Source organism: Physella acuta, unplaced genomic scaffold (assembly GCF_028476545.2).
Source record: "Physella acuta isolate Inbredline_101_S28 unplaced genomic scaffold, ASM2847654v3 ptg000363l, whole genome shotgun sequence".
NCBI classification, from domain to species: Eukaryota; Metazoa; Mollusca; class Gastropoda; family Physidae; genus Physella; species Physella acuta.
In genome coordinates, this window is record NW_026731882.1 from 357493 (window position 1) to 373907 (window position 16415).

General features: G+C 39.9%; 1 pseudogene; it reads right to left on the reverse strand.

Annotated features, from left to right (window-relative positions):
* Window positions 1-6936: 6936 nt before the first annotated feature.
* Window positions 6937-14488, reverse strand: LOC131941479 (pre-mRNA-splicing factor SYF2-like; annotated as a pseudogene).
* Window positions 14489-16415: the final 1927 nt, after the last annotated feature.

Sequence of the window (16415 nt, forward strand, 5' to 3'; positions counted from 1 at the left end):
TGAAAGAATTGATGGTTGCTGACAAAAAATTTCGTATTCCTTCTGTTCCTTAAACTTCTCCGCGGACCACTTATCCGATGGTCTACTGTCTCTCTGCTTCTGGAGGGACCGGGATCCTCATTGTTGCCGGTATCCTCCACTTGTATATCGCGTTTGTTCTGTTGATGGTGATATGGTTCCGGAATGGGTATGTGAATTTCCGTTATAACTTCCGGTTCCCTAATTGTCTTGGGTTTCTCTGTGTGTAACTGCTCTTCTTGCCTATTCCAATATTTCTTTAATTGAGCAATATTCGCCCACCGATCCGGTTTGGCGTGATCGATGGGTCTTATCTTAAAGGGGCCACCTGCTGCTTTAGGCATCTCCACGACTTGCCATATCTCCTGTCCCCAGAGATCGTGGATTTTGTTTCTGCCTAACGGGTGGCTACGCAGTAATACCTTGTCATTCAGTTTGAGTGGCGGGTCCTTCGTCTGTATCGGCGGTTCCCTTCGCCGAGATTCATGTTCTAGTCTTTCCTGTACTACCCTGTACATTTCTCTAATTCTTCTCATATGTTCATTCACATATTCCAGTGCGGTGTATGAGCCAGTCATACTCTCCCTTTTTCCTAGGAACAAATCAAGAGGGAGTCGAGCCTCTCGTCCGAACAGCAACATGTATGGCGTAAAGCCGGTTGTGGCATGGGGTGTGCAGTTGTATAGATATACCAACTCTGGGAGAAAATCAGGCCAACGTTTTTTCTGTTCAGGTTCTAGCGTACGCAGCAAATCATGCATGCTGCGGTTGAACCGTTCACACTGTCCGTTTCCCTTCGGATTAAATGTGGTTGTTCTAGATTTGTTGATCCCGTAGTGGCTGCACAGTTGGTTAATTACTTCTGACTCGAAAGCCCTTCCTTGGTCAGAGTGTAATTGTCTTGGTATGCCATATTTGATGAACCAATGTTCTATTAATACCTTTGCCACTGTTTTGGCAGTCTGATCTCGTGTGGGCACCGCCACAGTCCATTTGGTGAATACATCAGTCATTACCAACACATGTTCCGTCCCATCCGATGATTGCTCCAACGACGTAAAGTCCATCGCCACAATCTCTAGTGGTTTTGTCGCTAGTAGGTGTCCTGATGGCTGTCTCATTTTGACAACTGGCATTTTCGCATGCTGACACCTCACACAAGCCTCACAATGGCGTTTGACCTCCATTTCCATATTGGGCCAGTAACACCTCCGTCGTAATATTTTGTGCGTCCTGTCCTGACCCTGGTGTCCTGCCCTGTCATGTGCCAACCTTAGCACTTCTTCTCTTAACTGTCCAGGCACCACCACCTGGTGTATTGTCCCATCAATTTGGTCATGAATTCTCCGTATGAGAACACCATCCTCTATACTGAGACGGTCCCACTGACTCAGTATTTTCTTTGTTTCTCGACCAAATTGTTCTCTTTCCCTTCTTCCTGGGAATTTTTGTTCCTGGACGTATTTCAATAGCGGTTGTAAGCCACTATCCGTTCTCTGGGCATCTCTTATCTTTTTGTGATTAAGGCAAATAAAATCACTACTGTCCATATGTTCGGGTTCCGTGGATATGTGCTCCACCCCGGTCTGCCCGTTCTGCATCACTTGTACCCCATGAGGGATATCTGTTGACGCTCTGACCTCACATATTCCTGTCAGTGTTTCCTCCTCATCACCCGGTCTCTCGTAAGGATTCCTTGATAAGGCGTCCGCATTGCCATTGGACCGCCCCGGGCGATACTTTATCTCTAGGTCAAAGAGTGCCAATTCTGCTGCCCATCGCTGTTCGATGGATCCCAACTTTGCTGTCTTTAGGTGACTCAAGGGGTTATTGTCAGTGTATACCACACATTTAGCACCTAATAGATAGTCCCTGAATTTCTCAGTCACAGCCCATTTTAATGTCAAAAGTTCTAGTTTCATGGCGCTGTAATTTGTCATGTTTCTCTCTGATCCCTTCAGAGCTCGACTGGCATACGCAATAACCCTGAAACCTTGCTTTTGTTGTTGTGATAGCACAGCTCCCAGACCTTTAGAGCTGGCGTCGATTTCTAACCGAAATGGTTTGTCAAAGTCCGCGTATCCCAATATCGGTGCCTCTGTCAAAGCCTTTTTCAAGAGCTTAAACGAGTTCAGGCATTCATCAGTCCATAATTCACCTATCAGTTGTGTTTTACCTTTCTTTTTCTCCTTACTGTGTTTCTTTGTCATTTTGTTTACCAAGTCATGCAATGGTGCGGCAATTTTTGCAAAACCCGGCACAAATTTTCTATAATAGGAAGCAAAGCCCAAGAATGACCTGACCTCTACCGTAGTTGTTGGTTGTTTCCATTCTTTAACAGCTGCAATTTTATCTGGGTCAGTGGCGATGCCATCCGACGAAATCACGTAACCCAAAAAATGTACCGATTTCAAACCAAAGCAGCATTTGTCTGGGTTCAGCTTTACTCCTATCTCCCTAAGACGGAGAAACACTTGTTCTAATCTTTTTAGATGGTCCTCCCAAGTTTTTGAGTAAACTAGAATATCATCCAAATACACCAACATTATTTGAAATAGAAAGTCACTCATAGCACTCTGCATTACTCGCTGGAATGTAGCAGGTGCATTAGTTAGACCAAACGGCATACGGGTCCACTCGTACAGTCCCAGTGGAGAAATAAATGCAGTTTTATGTTGATCGTTGGGGTGCATGGCCACTTGGTGGTAGCCACTGGCCAAATCCAAGGTAGAAAAAAATCTTGCTCCCCCCAACGCATCAAGACATTCATCAATACGAGGCAAGGGGAATGCATCCCTTCTTGTGATATTGTTCAATTTCCGGTAATCACAACACAGTCTTATCTCCCCTGACTTCTTTTTTACCACTACAATCGGTGCCGCATACGGGCTTGTACTAGTTGTAATAATTCCCTTTTCTAGTAGATCATTCAGGTGTGCCTTCACCGCCGAGTAGTGACTCGGTGGTAATCTTCGATAAGGTTGCGCCACCGGCTTGTCTTGTAGTAAGGGTATCTGGTGTTTGATTACTTCCGTGTACCCCAAATCACCCTCATACGAGGCAAATACATCCCTGTATTTATTCAGTAATTCATTTAATTTTGGGTCTTCAGTTTCCGGGAATATATATGATCGGCCACCCTTTTTCTTCACCTCGGCCGTCACATTGACCGACCTAATTGTTACTTCATTACTACTGGTATTGATCAGTTCGATGCACTGTGCCGACCTTTGTACCTCGACGTTCTGTGGTACTCCTACCAGAGTGTTAGGCGGTATAAAAATTTCCTCATCCAAAACATTAGCTACCAACCCTTGAACTAGTCCGTTTTCCGCTGATGTGTATGTCCGCAGTAACACGACGCCTGCCCTCAGTGCGGCGCCACATGGTTCTATCATCACATCACCATTCACGCTTCTATCACCAATTTTTAATGTGATTGCCTTGACCGTGTTTGCCGGGACTGCTGTCTTTCCTCTGGTCTTGGCAAACCTGGCCAACTTGGATCCCCGACCTGGTGTGGTCGATCCGACAATATTTGTAAGAAATTCTGGCAACTGGCCAAGAATATTCATGCCCAACAGGCAAGGTATATTTGACACATTTGTCTCTAGGTTGTGTTTCGTAACGAACACCCCAACCTGCTTCAACCTATGTCCTGCCACCACGACATCCGCCAGAAAATAACCACAGTATGGAATGGTTAGTCCATTAGCTGCCGTTAGGCGCATGCCTGTGTCAGACCTCAACCCATGGTCTTTTCCTTTCATCCATTTGGTGTAAAAATTTTCCGTAATTGTCGTCACCTGGGAGCCTGTATCCACAATTGCCTTCACCGCGATGTCCCCAATCGTAATCACCATTTCGGGACAGACTCCCATCATTTTGCTTCTTGGGCCATAACCTCGCCCCTCTGTAGCCTGGCCCTGCCTTACAGAGGACGACCGTTTCCCTGGCAGTACCGTGCCATATGTCCGGGTTGTGAACAAGACAAACAAATTGGTCGACCGTCTGCCGTCCATTGGAGTGATGGCTTGGCAGGACGCGGCCGTCCAACCCGTCCCTGTTTTGTACCGTTCTTTTCCTGATTCTCAGCTGTTGACCTGCTTTCCAACCACTTCAAGCGTTGGTCAACCTTCTCTAGGTGGGCCAACAGTTGAGCCATCATGGTCTCCATCGTGTCGGCCCCTGTGGGTGGGGATTGTCTCTGTTCAGGCACAGAGACTTTGTCCACCGAACAGTTCGATTGGTCCTCATCCTCGGACCTGCGGATCGCTGAGTTCCTGACCTGAAGGAAGGTCAACTGCTGGTCTCTGTGGACCTCCTCTTTCAACTCTCTCCTTAAGATCGGGGTTGCTAGCCCCTCGATGAAATGGTCCCTCAGTAGGCGTACATCAATGTCCGGTGATTTGCCCTTTACCAAATCAAAGGCCCTGTTCATCCTGTGTGAGTACTCCATCACACTCTCCGCCATTCTCTGCTTTAAGCCCACGAATCCCGATAGCAGTTGCACTCCCGACCGTCTCTCCCCAAAGGTCTCCATAATCAGATCTAGCACCTTATCTGGATCTGATTGGACGGTCCTATCGTGGCACTTAACCTCTGCCCTAACCGTTTCACCTATACTGCCCATCAGCAGTCTTAATCTTTCCTCTGGTGACATATGTCTCGAGGCCCAGGCCGCTTTGACCTCTTCACTGAACCTGTTGGTTAAAGTTGGATCTCCGTCCCCGTAAAATTTGTTAATATGGGACTCTCTGGGTAGGACCACTATATGGGTCTGCTTCTCGTCCAGAGTAGACATTTTCTTCCTTAAGTACTAAAAAAAAAGAGTTCTTTCTTACCGTGTGTGTATGAAAAATTTTTCCTCGTTCCTCAATTTTCACAGTTCCTGAATGTCCGAATTCACACACACACTAAACACAGTTATGCACAAGGTTGACTATAGGTGCCTTAAACGGCAAGTCTAGTTGAATTCATCCTGATCGCAGCGCCAATTGTGACGAGCGAACATTTATCCTGCCGACAACGCCAATTGTAACGAGCCAACAGTTACCATGCTCGCAACGCCACATGTAATGAGACCTAATTGCCCGTAGTGCCACGTGTTAACGAGTTTAACCACTCATTCTAGACAACATTGACCACAGTATAGATACTCAAGATGCAGGTTCGCTATTGATCCTTTATTACATGAATCAAGAAATGCTTCATAATAACACAATAAATCAACAGGAATGCTTCTCAATAATAGTCTGAATCAACTGACCCCTAACAGTCCTTCACTAGGCTTCATATAACTGAATCCACATGTCTATAATCCTCCTTAACACAATACGGCTAACCCGTTCTATAACCGACTTGACATAGTCACACAGACTGACTGATCTAAGCGAGCGATGAAAGAGGCAAGAGGGGAAAAGGGTCGAGCTCCGCCGTCCCCCCCCTATTTATCCCTTGAAATCGTAGTCGTACTTGTATCCATTTCCGTAATCGATACTTGTAATCGATGTCTCCGAATACTAGTTGCGCAGTTCTACGTACAGTCCGACTAATAAAACACCTGCATCCTATCCATCAAAGTTGACAGCTCGTCTGAAACTTCTCGTACCGTTTCCCAAAATAGCACGCGTTGGCTTTGAGATTGTTATCAGACCGATCCAATAAGCCACCTGTTATAGTTGCGTCAGATTTCATACTGCGTCGCGGCTTCTCGTTCGTTATCATTTGTAACTGGTAGTTAGGCCTACCCCAGTTACATATATATATATATATATATATATATATGCCTATATATATATATATTGGTCTAATTTTTACCCAGCCGCCTGTCATATATATATATATATATATATATATATATATATATATATATATATATATATATATATATATATATATATATATTGTTGCTGTTTTTTTTCTCTGATATTACAACATGTAATGTAACACAACATTTTGTATTCACACTGTTTATGAGAAAACAGAGCTGGTTAAAATGTTTATCTTGATATGCTAACGTCCAGTTGTACATCAGAAAGACGCTTGTTAAATCCTGGCAGAGGTTATAAAAGATTGGCATTGAGACATAGTGAATTTAATCGCGACAAGTCTAAGAGGAATCTAAAGTTATACGGCCCATTTAAATAGTTGCCTCAATGATGTTGTTGTAGTATGACTTAAGAGTAAATCTTGAGCCGTAGCTGTTATGGTTGATAAAAATTTCTTATCGATCGAATTTGTTCGGATAATTTATGCGAAGGAAGGTCATTAGATTGATGAAAATTTAGAACTATGAAGGGTAATTGGTTGCCTCTAGGTGGTCCGCAAGTCAGCTGCACGAGTGTGATTGTAATAATCATCTCGTCTGATATGTTTGAAACATTGTAATGCGTTGCGAAAAAATATCTATATTTTATAGAACACCGATTGTATTTGTTACTTCCCACATTGTACTAAATGAGATCCAGGGTAAATAGCTAATATTGATTAATTCAAAATTAAGAAACATGAATTAAAAACTTAAAATTGAAAAAGAATTAATATTTTTTTTAGTTTTTATAAATATATGCATAAAACAGTTATATAAAATATGTATAAACTTAATTAATTATAATGAAAGTTTTATTTTAAGCTCAATGTTCGTGATAAAACACAAGTGCATGCCGAATACAATATTTTCTTCCACTTTTCACGAAGTACATACAAATAAATTGAAACTGTACAGTAAAGATTGGAATGGCGCTCACGTAGAGATGACACGAAGAATTGTGAAGTGTTTCTAAATTAAAAAAACAACAACCATTATTTAGATTCTGAGCATATACTATAACACACCCATCTTCCCCAAAAGCAGAAAAAATATAAAACAAATCATGGACAATCATCTAAACTGCACTGCGATCGAGCATTCCCCTTTCACACTGTCGAGTCAAACACTCTACGGCTGTATTTAGATCTTTTGTCAATCTGTTTCTCTAAGTCTGTGACCATCCTGTCTATGGCATCCTCAGAATCTTTGCGCTGATGAAGGCCTAATGTATCAGCTGATGCATAAAAGTCATTACCTAGCTGTTCTCTCTCCTTCTCAAAGTTTTTGGGATCTTGTTGAATCTGTTTGGTCAGCCTCTGGTACTGGCGGAATGTTGCCTGCTCATAGTCAGCAAAGTGTCTGGGTTTTTCTTCTTCTTTTTCCTCTCCCACCTCTCAGCTTCATCAGCTCCCACCTCAAGCAGCTTGACCCTGTCACAGTTCTCTCCCTTAGCCACACACTCCTTTTTCTTCTCAGCTTGCTCTTGTTTCCACTCCAGGCGCTTACGTTTAGCTTCAAAATTCTGGGGTCTTTTTTTCCTTTCATCTTCAGCAACAACCTCTGCGTGGTTCATTTTTCTGGCCTCATTCATTTTCAACTCCAGGTCCCGCAAGCGTTTCAACTGATTTGCTGGATGCCATGTTGGTTCCAGAACTTGATGGGCCACTCTTTACTTCAGACGTCATTTTATTGAAATTTCCAAATAAATTTATCTCTCAATAGAATTCTATAATCTTAATCCCGGACATAGCCAATAACGCAAGGAAGATTTATACCAAATTTTAAGTACTTTACTTATGGTTTCGAAAAAGTATTTACAAAAAAAATTCAAAATTTAATACAATATTAACAAAATATTTTTTTGACAATTTATTGCCATACATATACCCTACAATTTATATACTGTATTATAGCAGAAGAAACGTTACTAGTGCTGTAAAAATTTGACATGTGTATGTCGAATAGTTTTTTTTTGGTGATAGTTTTTGTTTCCCTCCCTTAGTCTGTGTGATACTGCCCTTAAACTGTTTTTATTTTCCAGAATGGTTAATGAAATAAAATATTTTCCACGTTCTTGGTCTCATTCATGAACATAATGACAGATAGCGAATGTTAAAACTTTACTTCAAAAGCAATTACTTATTTTATGTAGCCAGTGTTTTTACTTTTAAATTGCTGTACAAAAATATATTTTATTCTATGATTGACAAACTTGTATAAATTTATATAAACAACTTTATGCGTATATGTATGCATATTATCTATAAAACAAAAAATACGCTAAAATTTTATCAAAATCTTTATTTCTAACTTTTTTTAGCTTTTAAAATGAATTGTTATTAGCTATTTCCCCTCAATGTAAAGTATTTAAGTATGGGAAGTAACTGCGACAATCGATAATTTATGTAACAAAAATATTTTTTTTCCGTAACACAAAGTATTAAAAATAATTAAAAGTGATGATTATTATAATTATACTAGTGTGCCCGTTTCCGCGCATAGCCGCGGGGTAAGAAGAAAATTTGATCATAGTTTGAGGGTGGTTTACGAAGAAACACCAGTTATGAGGGTGGTGATTGTAGGAAACCATAACTCTTCAAAATGTAATGCAAGGCTGTAGAAAGTTTGTATTCTATATTATATATATATACTCTCTACTGGGATCGCCTTTCTTACGTTCGCCTGGTACATCTTAGTGAAATCAACACAAGACTATTTCAAGATAGTCTATAATGTTTCCTTATTCAACACAAATCAATCTCCTCCACTTATCCTAACTACGTCTTAAGATCTAATTGTTTATTACACTATCTAACTACAACTACACTTCCAAACTCTAACACTACATTTAATTTCAACTTCTACGTCTTTCCCCTAGCGCTACCTCTGTCTAACACTCTACGTCTTTCCCCTAGCGCTACCTCTGTCTAACTCTCTACGTCTTTCCCCTAGCGCTACCTCTGTCTAACTCTCTACGTCTTTCCCCTAGCGCTACCTCTGTCTAACTCTTTACGTCTTTCCCCTAGCGCTACTTCTATCTAACTCTCTACGTCTTTCCCCTAGCGCTACTTCTATCTAACTCTCTACGTCTTTCCCCTAGCGCTACCTCTGTCTAACTCTTTACGTCTTTCCCCTAGCGCTACCTCTGTCTAACTCTTTACGTCTTTCCCCTAGCGCTACCTCTGTCTAACTCTTTACGTCTTTCCCCTAGCGCTACTTCTATCTAACTCTCTACGTCTTTCCCCTAGCGCTACTTCTATCTAACTCCACCTAACCGAACATATCTCTGACCGTTCTCTACCGCTACCTATCACCGACTTCTGACCCACGCTTCACTGGTCATCTGACCGTCTCACGTGACCGGCCATCTTCTGTATTTCTATTGGCCTACCTACCTACGCTATGCTCTGTTTCTGCTATCTTCTAATTGACCTCTATAACCTAAAATTGCGTCATCACAGATAGCCCGTGGCAAATCGCACCCTGCTTGTGCGCTGGCAGACCCGCCTGATTCAATTTTGTGAAGGACTATAATGCTACTTGCTTATATTTGGTGCACCAAATCGCACACTACCGGGTCGTCCTCGAACGCGTCTAATTCAGTTTAGTAAAAGACTATAACGCCATATTGTATTCATAGTCTATCGCACTTCTTAAAACAAACGTAGGCACCTTAGCGTTCACGGGATAGCTCGAGCCGCCATATTGCACACTGTAGGGGCGCAACCCGTTCTAAATTTAACGATTGCTCTATTTTGGCATGCTAAAGTTAACAATTTCCTTATTCTGGCGTGATAAAGTTAACGACCGCTTTATTTTTGCGTCTCTTATTTTTCTGTTTTACTAACTCTTGCACCTTACTCACTTAAACAAACAATACCAAAGGTTACATAACTACCTTGCTACGCTACGCACAACCATAGTGAGTCATTTCTCCAAACATGTTTCTTATAGAGATTTGTACACGACATAATTTTGTAAACGTTTATGTGTAGATTGTTCATGACATCTTTTTTAAAGATATTTTGTCATGTGATCATCCTAGAGATATTTTGTTTTTGTATATTTTGTCAGAGATAGGTGATTCTGAGATATTCTGTGTGGGTTATTTTGTGTGGGATAGTTTGTCGGGGTATGGGTTTTTTTGTCTCGGGTATTTTCGTCTTAGTACTTTGTCTGGGGTATTTTGTCTGGGGTATTATTTCTGTTTATATTTTCTGGGGTATTTTGTCTAAAGTATTTCTTCTGGGGTATTTGGTCTGGGGTATTATTTCTGTGTATATTGTCTGGGGTATTTTGTCTAAAGTATTTCTTCTGGGGTATTAAGTCTGGGTATTTTGTCTTGGGTATTTATCTTGAGTATTTTGTCTGAGGTATTTTGTCTGGGTTATTTTGTCTGGGGTATTATTTCTGTGTATATTGTCTGGGGTATTTTGTCTAAAGTATTTCTTCTGGGGTATTTGGTCTGGGTATTTTGTCTTGGGTATTTATCTTGAGTATTTTGTCTGAGGTATTTTGTCTGAGGTATTTCATCTACGGTATGTTGTGTGGGATATTTGATCTAGGGTATTTTGTCTGGGGCATTTGATCTAGGGTATGTTATCTGAGATCATTTGTTTTGTCCTGTCATCCACTCTACAAATCCTCGACCGTATAGAAACAAAATATGTAATGCTTGATATCCTGATCCTACTAATGCCTTAACCCTAGACGCCCGTCTTAATTACTTTAATTATCAATAACTTAATTGCTTTAATAATCAGTAACTTAATTGCTTTAATAATCAATAACTTAATTACTTTATTCAATAAAGTACACGACGGGGTTTATTCAGCAAGTTAATCTAAGCCACTGTCTAATTCATTTTAATCTCATTTTGAATGTGTGAATTGTTACTTGTTACGGTTTGAATACACTAGTCTCAGCGGGGTCATTGTAAGATGTAAATTAGATATAAAGTATACAGTCGTATTATTGTTTACGAACAGTGTTTCTTCCAGACTTTTTCTCCGGGGGGGGGGGGGGACTTGATATGGGGGGGGGGGCGGTTAACATTTTCAGGGGGGGGGGGGGGCGGACACTAGTAAAAGTATATGTTTACTATATAAATTCCATCTCGTTCGGTGGGGGGGGGGGGGGGGCGGAAGACTTTCTTCGGGGGAGGGGGGGGGGGGGACGGCGTAGCCCGAGATGCCTTGAAGAAACTCTGTTTACGAAGAATGCAAATATTTATTACACAACGACTTCGGTCAAAATACTGTTAAGGTATACATCACACTATTGTTGTTTAATTTTGTCATTAACATTACACACAAGGTGAATTTTATGAACATTGTCATAAATATGATCACGTGATCATTTCCTGCCAAATTAGCCGATAGCTTTACAAATAAAATTAAACAAACAAGCATTTGCGTAAGAGACCCATGCTTATCTTAATAGTAATTTAAATGCTAGAGTATTATAACATTTTAAGAAAACCAATTTTGTTCTCTTTTATAGTGCATTATTACATAATGAATTTTATGCTTTTTTCAGTATTTATTTTCACAATAAAGCTGCGCACCAAATGAACATGATAACGCGCGGATAATAGCGCGGAATAGTAGTTGTAAGACGGCCTACTAATTTCAAAAAATGTAAATTAATTCATAATAAATTGATTACGCATCCACTAAGTCAAATTTAATTTCATGTTGCTTTGGCATTTAATCTTGACCCGAGTGTTTAATTTACAGAGAAAAGGATCGGTTAGAAAAGCCCGACTTTTCGCTCTCAGGATTCGATCTAGACAGATAGCATTATGAGAGACAGACGAAGCAATGTAAACTAAAGCTTTTTACAAACAGGTATTCCTAGAAAGGCTTGTCAAACTAGGAAGTTCACACAACATACGCAGGGTACGTGGGCAGACGAATGGGACAGGTTTATATTAAACACCTATTGGTTACACAACCACCCAATAACACGAATGCAATCGATTGATATTTGCATGACGCATCATGTTAACAACAACGTTAACTTTTGTTTATAGCGGACAAAGGTTCGAATTTAATATTATATTGATAATTCCAAATTTAATAAATTTAATGTAACGTGACAAACCTATGCGAAATCTTTTTTTTACAGTTATTATGTGTACAAAAAAGTATATAAAAACCAAATGAGAATCAATTTTTTAAATGCTCAGTTTAATCAAAATAATTTAATATTATAAAAAATTTCTGTGAGATATTTTGTCTAAGATATTTTGTCTGATATAATTTGTCAATTGTATCATTAATCCTGATATTTTTTGTCATCGTATCTATTGTCCGTGAGATCATTTGAACATGAAATTATTTGTGCTGATATATTTTGTCCTGAGATGATTTGTCGGTGAGAATATTTTGTCTTGGATATTTTGTGTTGGGGGTCATTCATAAATGACGTCACGCTTTTTTGGACGATTTTTACCTCCCCCCTCCCCTTCGTCATACGTCGTCACAAAAAAGCCAGACCCCCCTAAAATGACGTCACACCTTAGCCTACAACCCCCTCAAAATTGCAGTTGAATATTTTTCATAACATCGATATTTTTCTAAAATCTTGTCTGAACTCTACCAAAAATAGAGTATTTTAATAAATTTCTATTACATTTTGTTTTGGCGTTCTTTTTTCTATGAGATTCTATTATATTTTAAAAAGTTTAAGTATTTAAAATGGATTAAAAATCATAACTATATCCAAAGTTCCCATCCCCTGTTGTTTTATAGAAGAATATTCGAGAAAGTTTAGGGGAGATCACTCCCGGTTTATTGGATTTAGATTTCCGTTATTTGTCAATACGGCTTGTAATCAATAATGTTAGTAACAATTGCTGCTCACAGCCCCTTTAAATAGAATGCATGATTCAACGCAACATAATAGGAACGCAACGAACTTGTGTTCGTTGAAATCCAATTTTATTTCATTCAAGGTGTGTCCTAACAAATAACTTATTCAACCCACGCCAAATCTGTTTTGAATCAAAAGACATTTTAATCGAAACATGAATTGCGTGTTAGACATGTACGCTTTATTTTCTAACTGAACCAGGTTAGTCAAGTAGCTAATGTTTCTTATAAAGCATTTGTCGCATTCGGGCAAGTGTCCATTGAGTGACCTGACTGCCGTGATGTTCGTGTGCTTTACCTGTCGCGACGACTGTTGAATATCAGATCCAAAGTCTGTAGAGTAGTCACCCAAACAAAAGTTGAAAGGGGGATGGGTTGGGTGGGCTAGACATCAGCCCAGCCTCTCTCAACAGACCAGCCTCTCTCAACACACCAGTCTTACCACACAACAGACCAGCCTCTCTCAACACACCAGTCTTACCACACAACACACCAGTCTTACGACATAACAGACCAACCTCTCTCAACACACTAGTCTTACCACACAACAGACCAGCCTCTCTCAACACACCAGTCTTACCACACAACACACTAGTCTTACCACACAACACACCAGTCTTACCACACAACAGACCAGCCTCTCTCAACACACCAGTCTTACCACACAACACACCAGTCTTACCACTCAACAAACTAGTCTTACCACACAACACACCAGTCTTACCACACAACAAACCAGCCTCTCTCAACACACTAGTCTTACCACACAACAGACCAGCCTCTCTCAACACACCAGTCTTACCACACAACACACCAGTCTTACCACATAACACACCAGTCTTACCACACAACACACCAGTCTTACCACACAGCACAACAGTCTTACTACACAGCACACCAGTCTTACCACACAACACACCAGTCTTACCACACAACACACCAGTCTTACCACACAACACACCAGTCTTACCACTCAACAAACTAGTCTTACCACACAACACACCAGTCGTACCACACAACAAACCAGCCTCTCTCAACACACTAGTCTTACCACACAAAAGACCAGCCTCTCTCAACACACCAGTCTTACCACACAACAGACCAGTCTTACCACACAACACACCAGTCTTACCACACAACACACCAGTCTTACCACACAGCACAACAGTCTTACCACACAACAGACCAGTCTTACCACACAACACACCAGTCGTACCACACAACACACCAGTCTTACCACACAACAGACCAGCCTCTCTCAACACACTAGTCTTACCACACAACAGACCAGCCTCTCTTAACACACCAGTCTTACCACACAACACACTAGTCTTACCACACAACACACCAGTCTTACCACACAACAGACCAGCCTCTCTCAACACACCAGTCTTACCACACAGCACACCAGTCTTACCACACAACAGACCAGCCTCTCTCAACACACCAGTCTTAAGTTTGGCAAGTTCTTCTAACGTTGGTCTATTGGCATAATAAAAGGTATGGTTTAGATGGGAGCCGGACGTTTTCCCGAAAGACACTTACACAATTGCCGTTTGCCCGAAGACCGATTTCCCGAAAGACACTTGCCCGAATGCCGTTTTCCCGAAGTCCGATTTCCCGAATGGACACTTGCCCGAATGCGACAAATGCCCGAATGCGACAAATGCCCGAATGGACACTTGCCCGAATGCGACAAATGCCCGAATGGACACTTGCCCGAATGCGACAAATGCCCGAATGCCACTTACCTGAAGGCAGTTTGCCAGAAAAAGGTTAACATTATATATTACCAAATAATCATTCGTAATCAATTTAAATTGAAAATGTTGATAAATAATACATATCTACGCAAAAAGAACGGAAAAAATAATATTTTATATTACCACGCAGATATTTTAAATTAATTTTTATTTGCTATATAAAAAGTGTAGAAACATACTTTGTTTCCCATCTATAAAACAAGACAAAAAATACCATTTTTGTTTACGTTTATCACAAGTTTTTAAAATGAATTTTGCTTTCTTTATTAAGTAATCGCTTCAAAACATTGTCTAAACAAGGTGCATTAAATGAAGAACAAGCGTATTTGACTACTTATAGTTTCACTTTCTCGTATATACGAAGTTTAGAGAAAGTATTGTAAGCGTGCACCTCACTGATACGGAAAGACATAATTTTGCAATCTTGTCCGTATGTCTGTGTGGCTGTGTGTGTGTGTGTGTCTGTGTGTGTGTGTGTAAACAAGATTACTTGAGTACCGTTACAGCTAGGTTGATGAAGTTTCATATATAAGTATTTTATCAAAATCGTAGATCCGTATCAACTTTTGAGCGATTTCCGATAACCGGAAGTGGTACCTTTTCTACCTTGAATTTTTAAAAAGCCTATAACTTGAGTACTATTTCAGATAGATAAATGAAATTTCACATGTAAGTAAAAGATCTAATTCTCTACCTTCTTTCAAATTTTGAGTTATTTCTGTTGACCGGAAGTACTACTTTAGGCTATTTCCGATTTCTCAAAAAACGCATGTAAATTTATAAAGTACTAATAATATTCTTTTTTTTTCTGCGAGATTCTATTCTATTTTTAAAAGTTTAAGTAATTTAAAATCATGTCTATATTCCGAGTTATATAAGAATATTCGAGAAAGTTTAGGGGAGATCACTCCCGGTTTATTTAAATTCGCCGCCTACACCACACCTCGTTCTGTTGTGAAGTTATCACCCCACAAGTTTAGCATAACAAGAAAATAACAAGAAAAATCAAACAAACGCGCCTCTGTTCAATGTTGCGAGACGCCGCGCCGCCCACACCGTGTCATAAGCGCTATAAAGCCACTGCAATACGTCGGCTAAACAAGGTGTTCAAACTTACATGTTAGGGCATCGCCGCCAACATCACTTTACATTTATTAATTAAAGAATAAAGATTTTTTACAGCCAATTCTCAATTTTGAAAAAAAAAAAAATCTAAATTTTAAAATTATAAAAAACTTTGCTTTTATGCTTAAATTTGTGTTTATTATCAAAATTTCAAACTTAAATTGATCAAGAATCTCTATTTAGTAATATTATTTATTATCTAATATTAACATTTTTCGGGCAAACAGACTTCGGTATTTGTCGTAGACCGGTTTAGATTTGTTAAAGTAAGTTTATTAGGATATTTGTGTAGGTGTAGGTGTATATGCGATTGGCTTTCTATTTTTTAGGCGTGTTAGTATGTAGGCGTTTATTCGTGTAGTCGTATTATCTACGCGTGTGGACTTTATATGATGGTTGTGCTTGTGTATTTAGTTCTAATACTTCGATATCCTCATTTTTTGACTGTCTATGCAACTTTTTATCTATGTGTCTCTGTGACAAGGTGTATGTGTGTAGGTATCTGGATGTTTACTTGTCTGGCCGTCAGGGTGTCTAGGTTTGTGGTTCTCATATAGTTATGTCATGTTGGTGTCGTCACTGGCATTGATATAAAGAGCGAGAATTGAGAGGGGATAGGTGAGAAGGAGAGATGGTTGCGCAATTAGAGTTTTATATTGGCTACCTTAATGAAGTACTTAATTTTTTGAATTGCAATTTGCTTTTAGTTGCTAAAGTAATTAAATCAGGCTTTGCCTTTCAACAAATTCGGGAGATGTTGAACAAAGACAAGCATCTCTTGCTGTGTTTAATGATTGCTTTGTCTATCAAGTCCTCACCTAC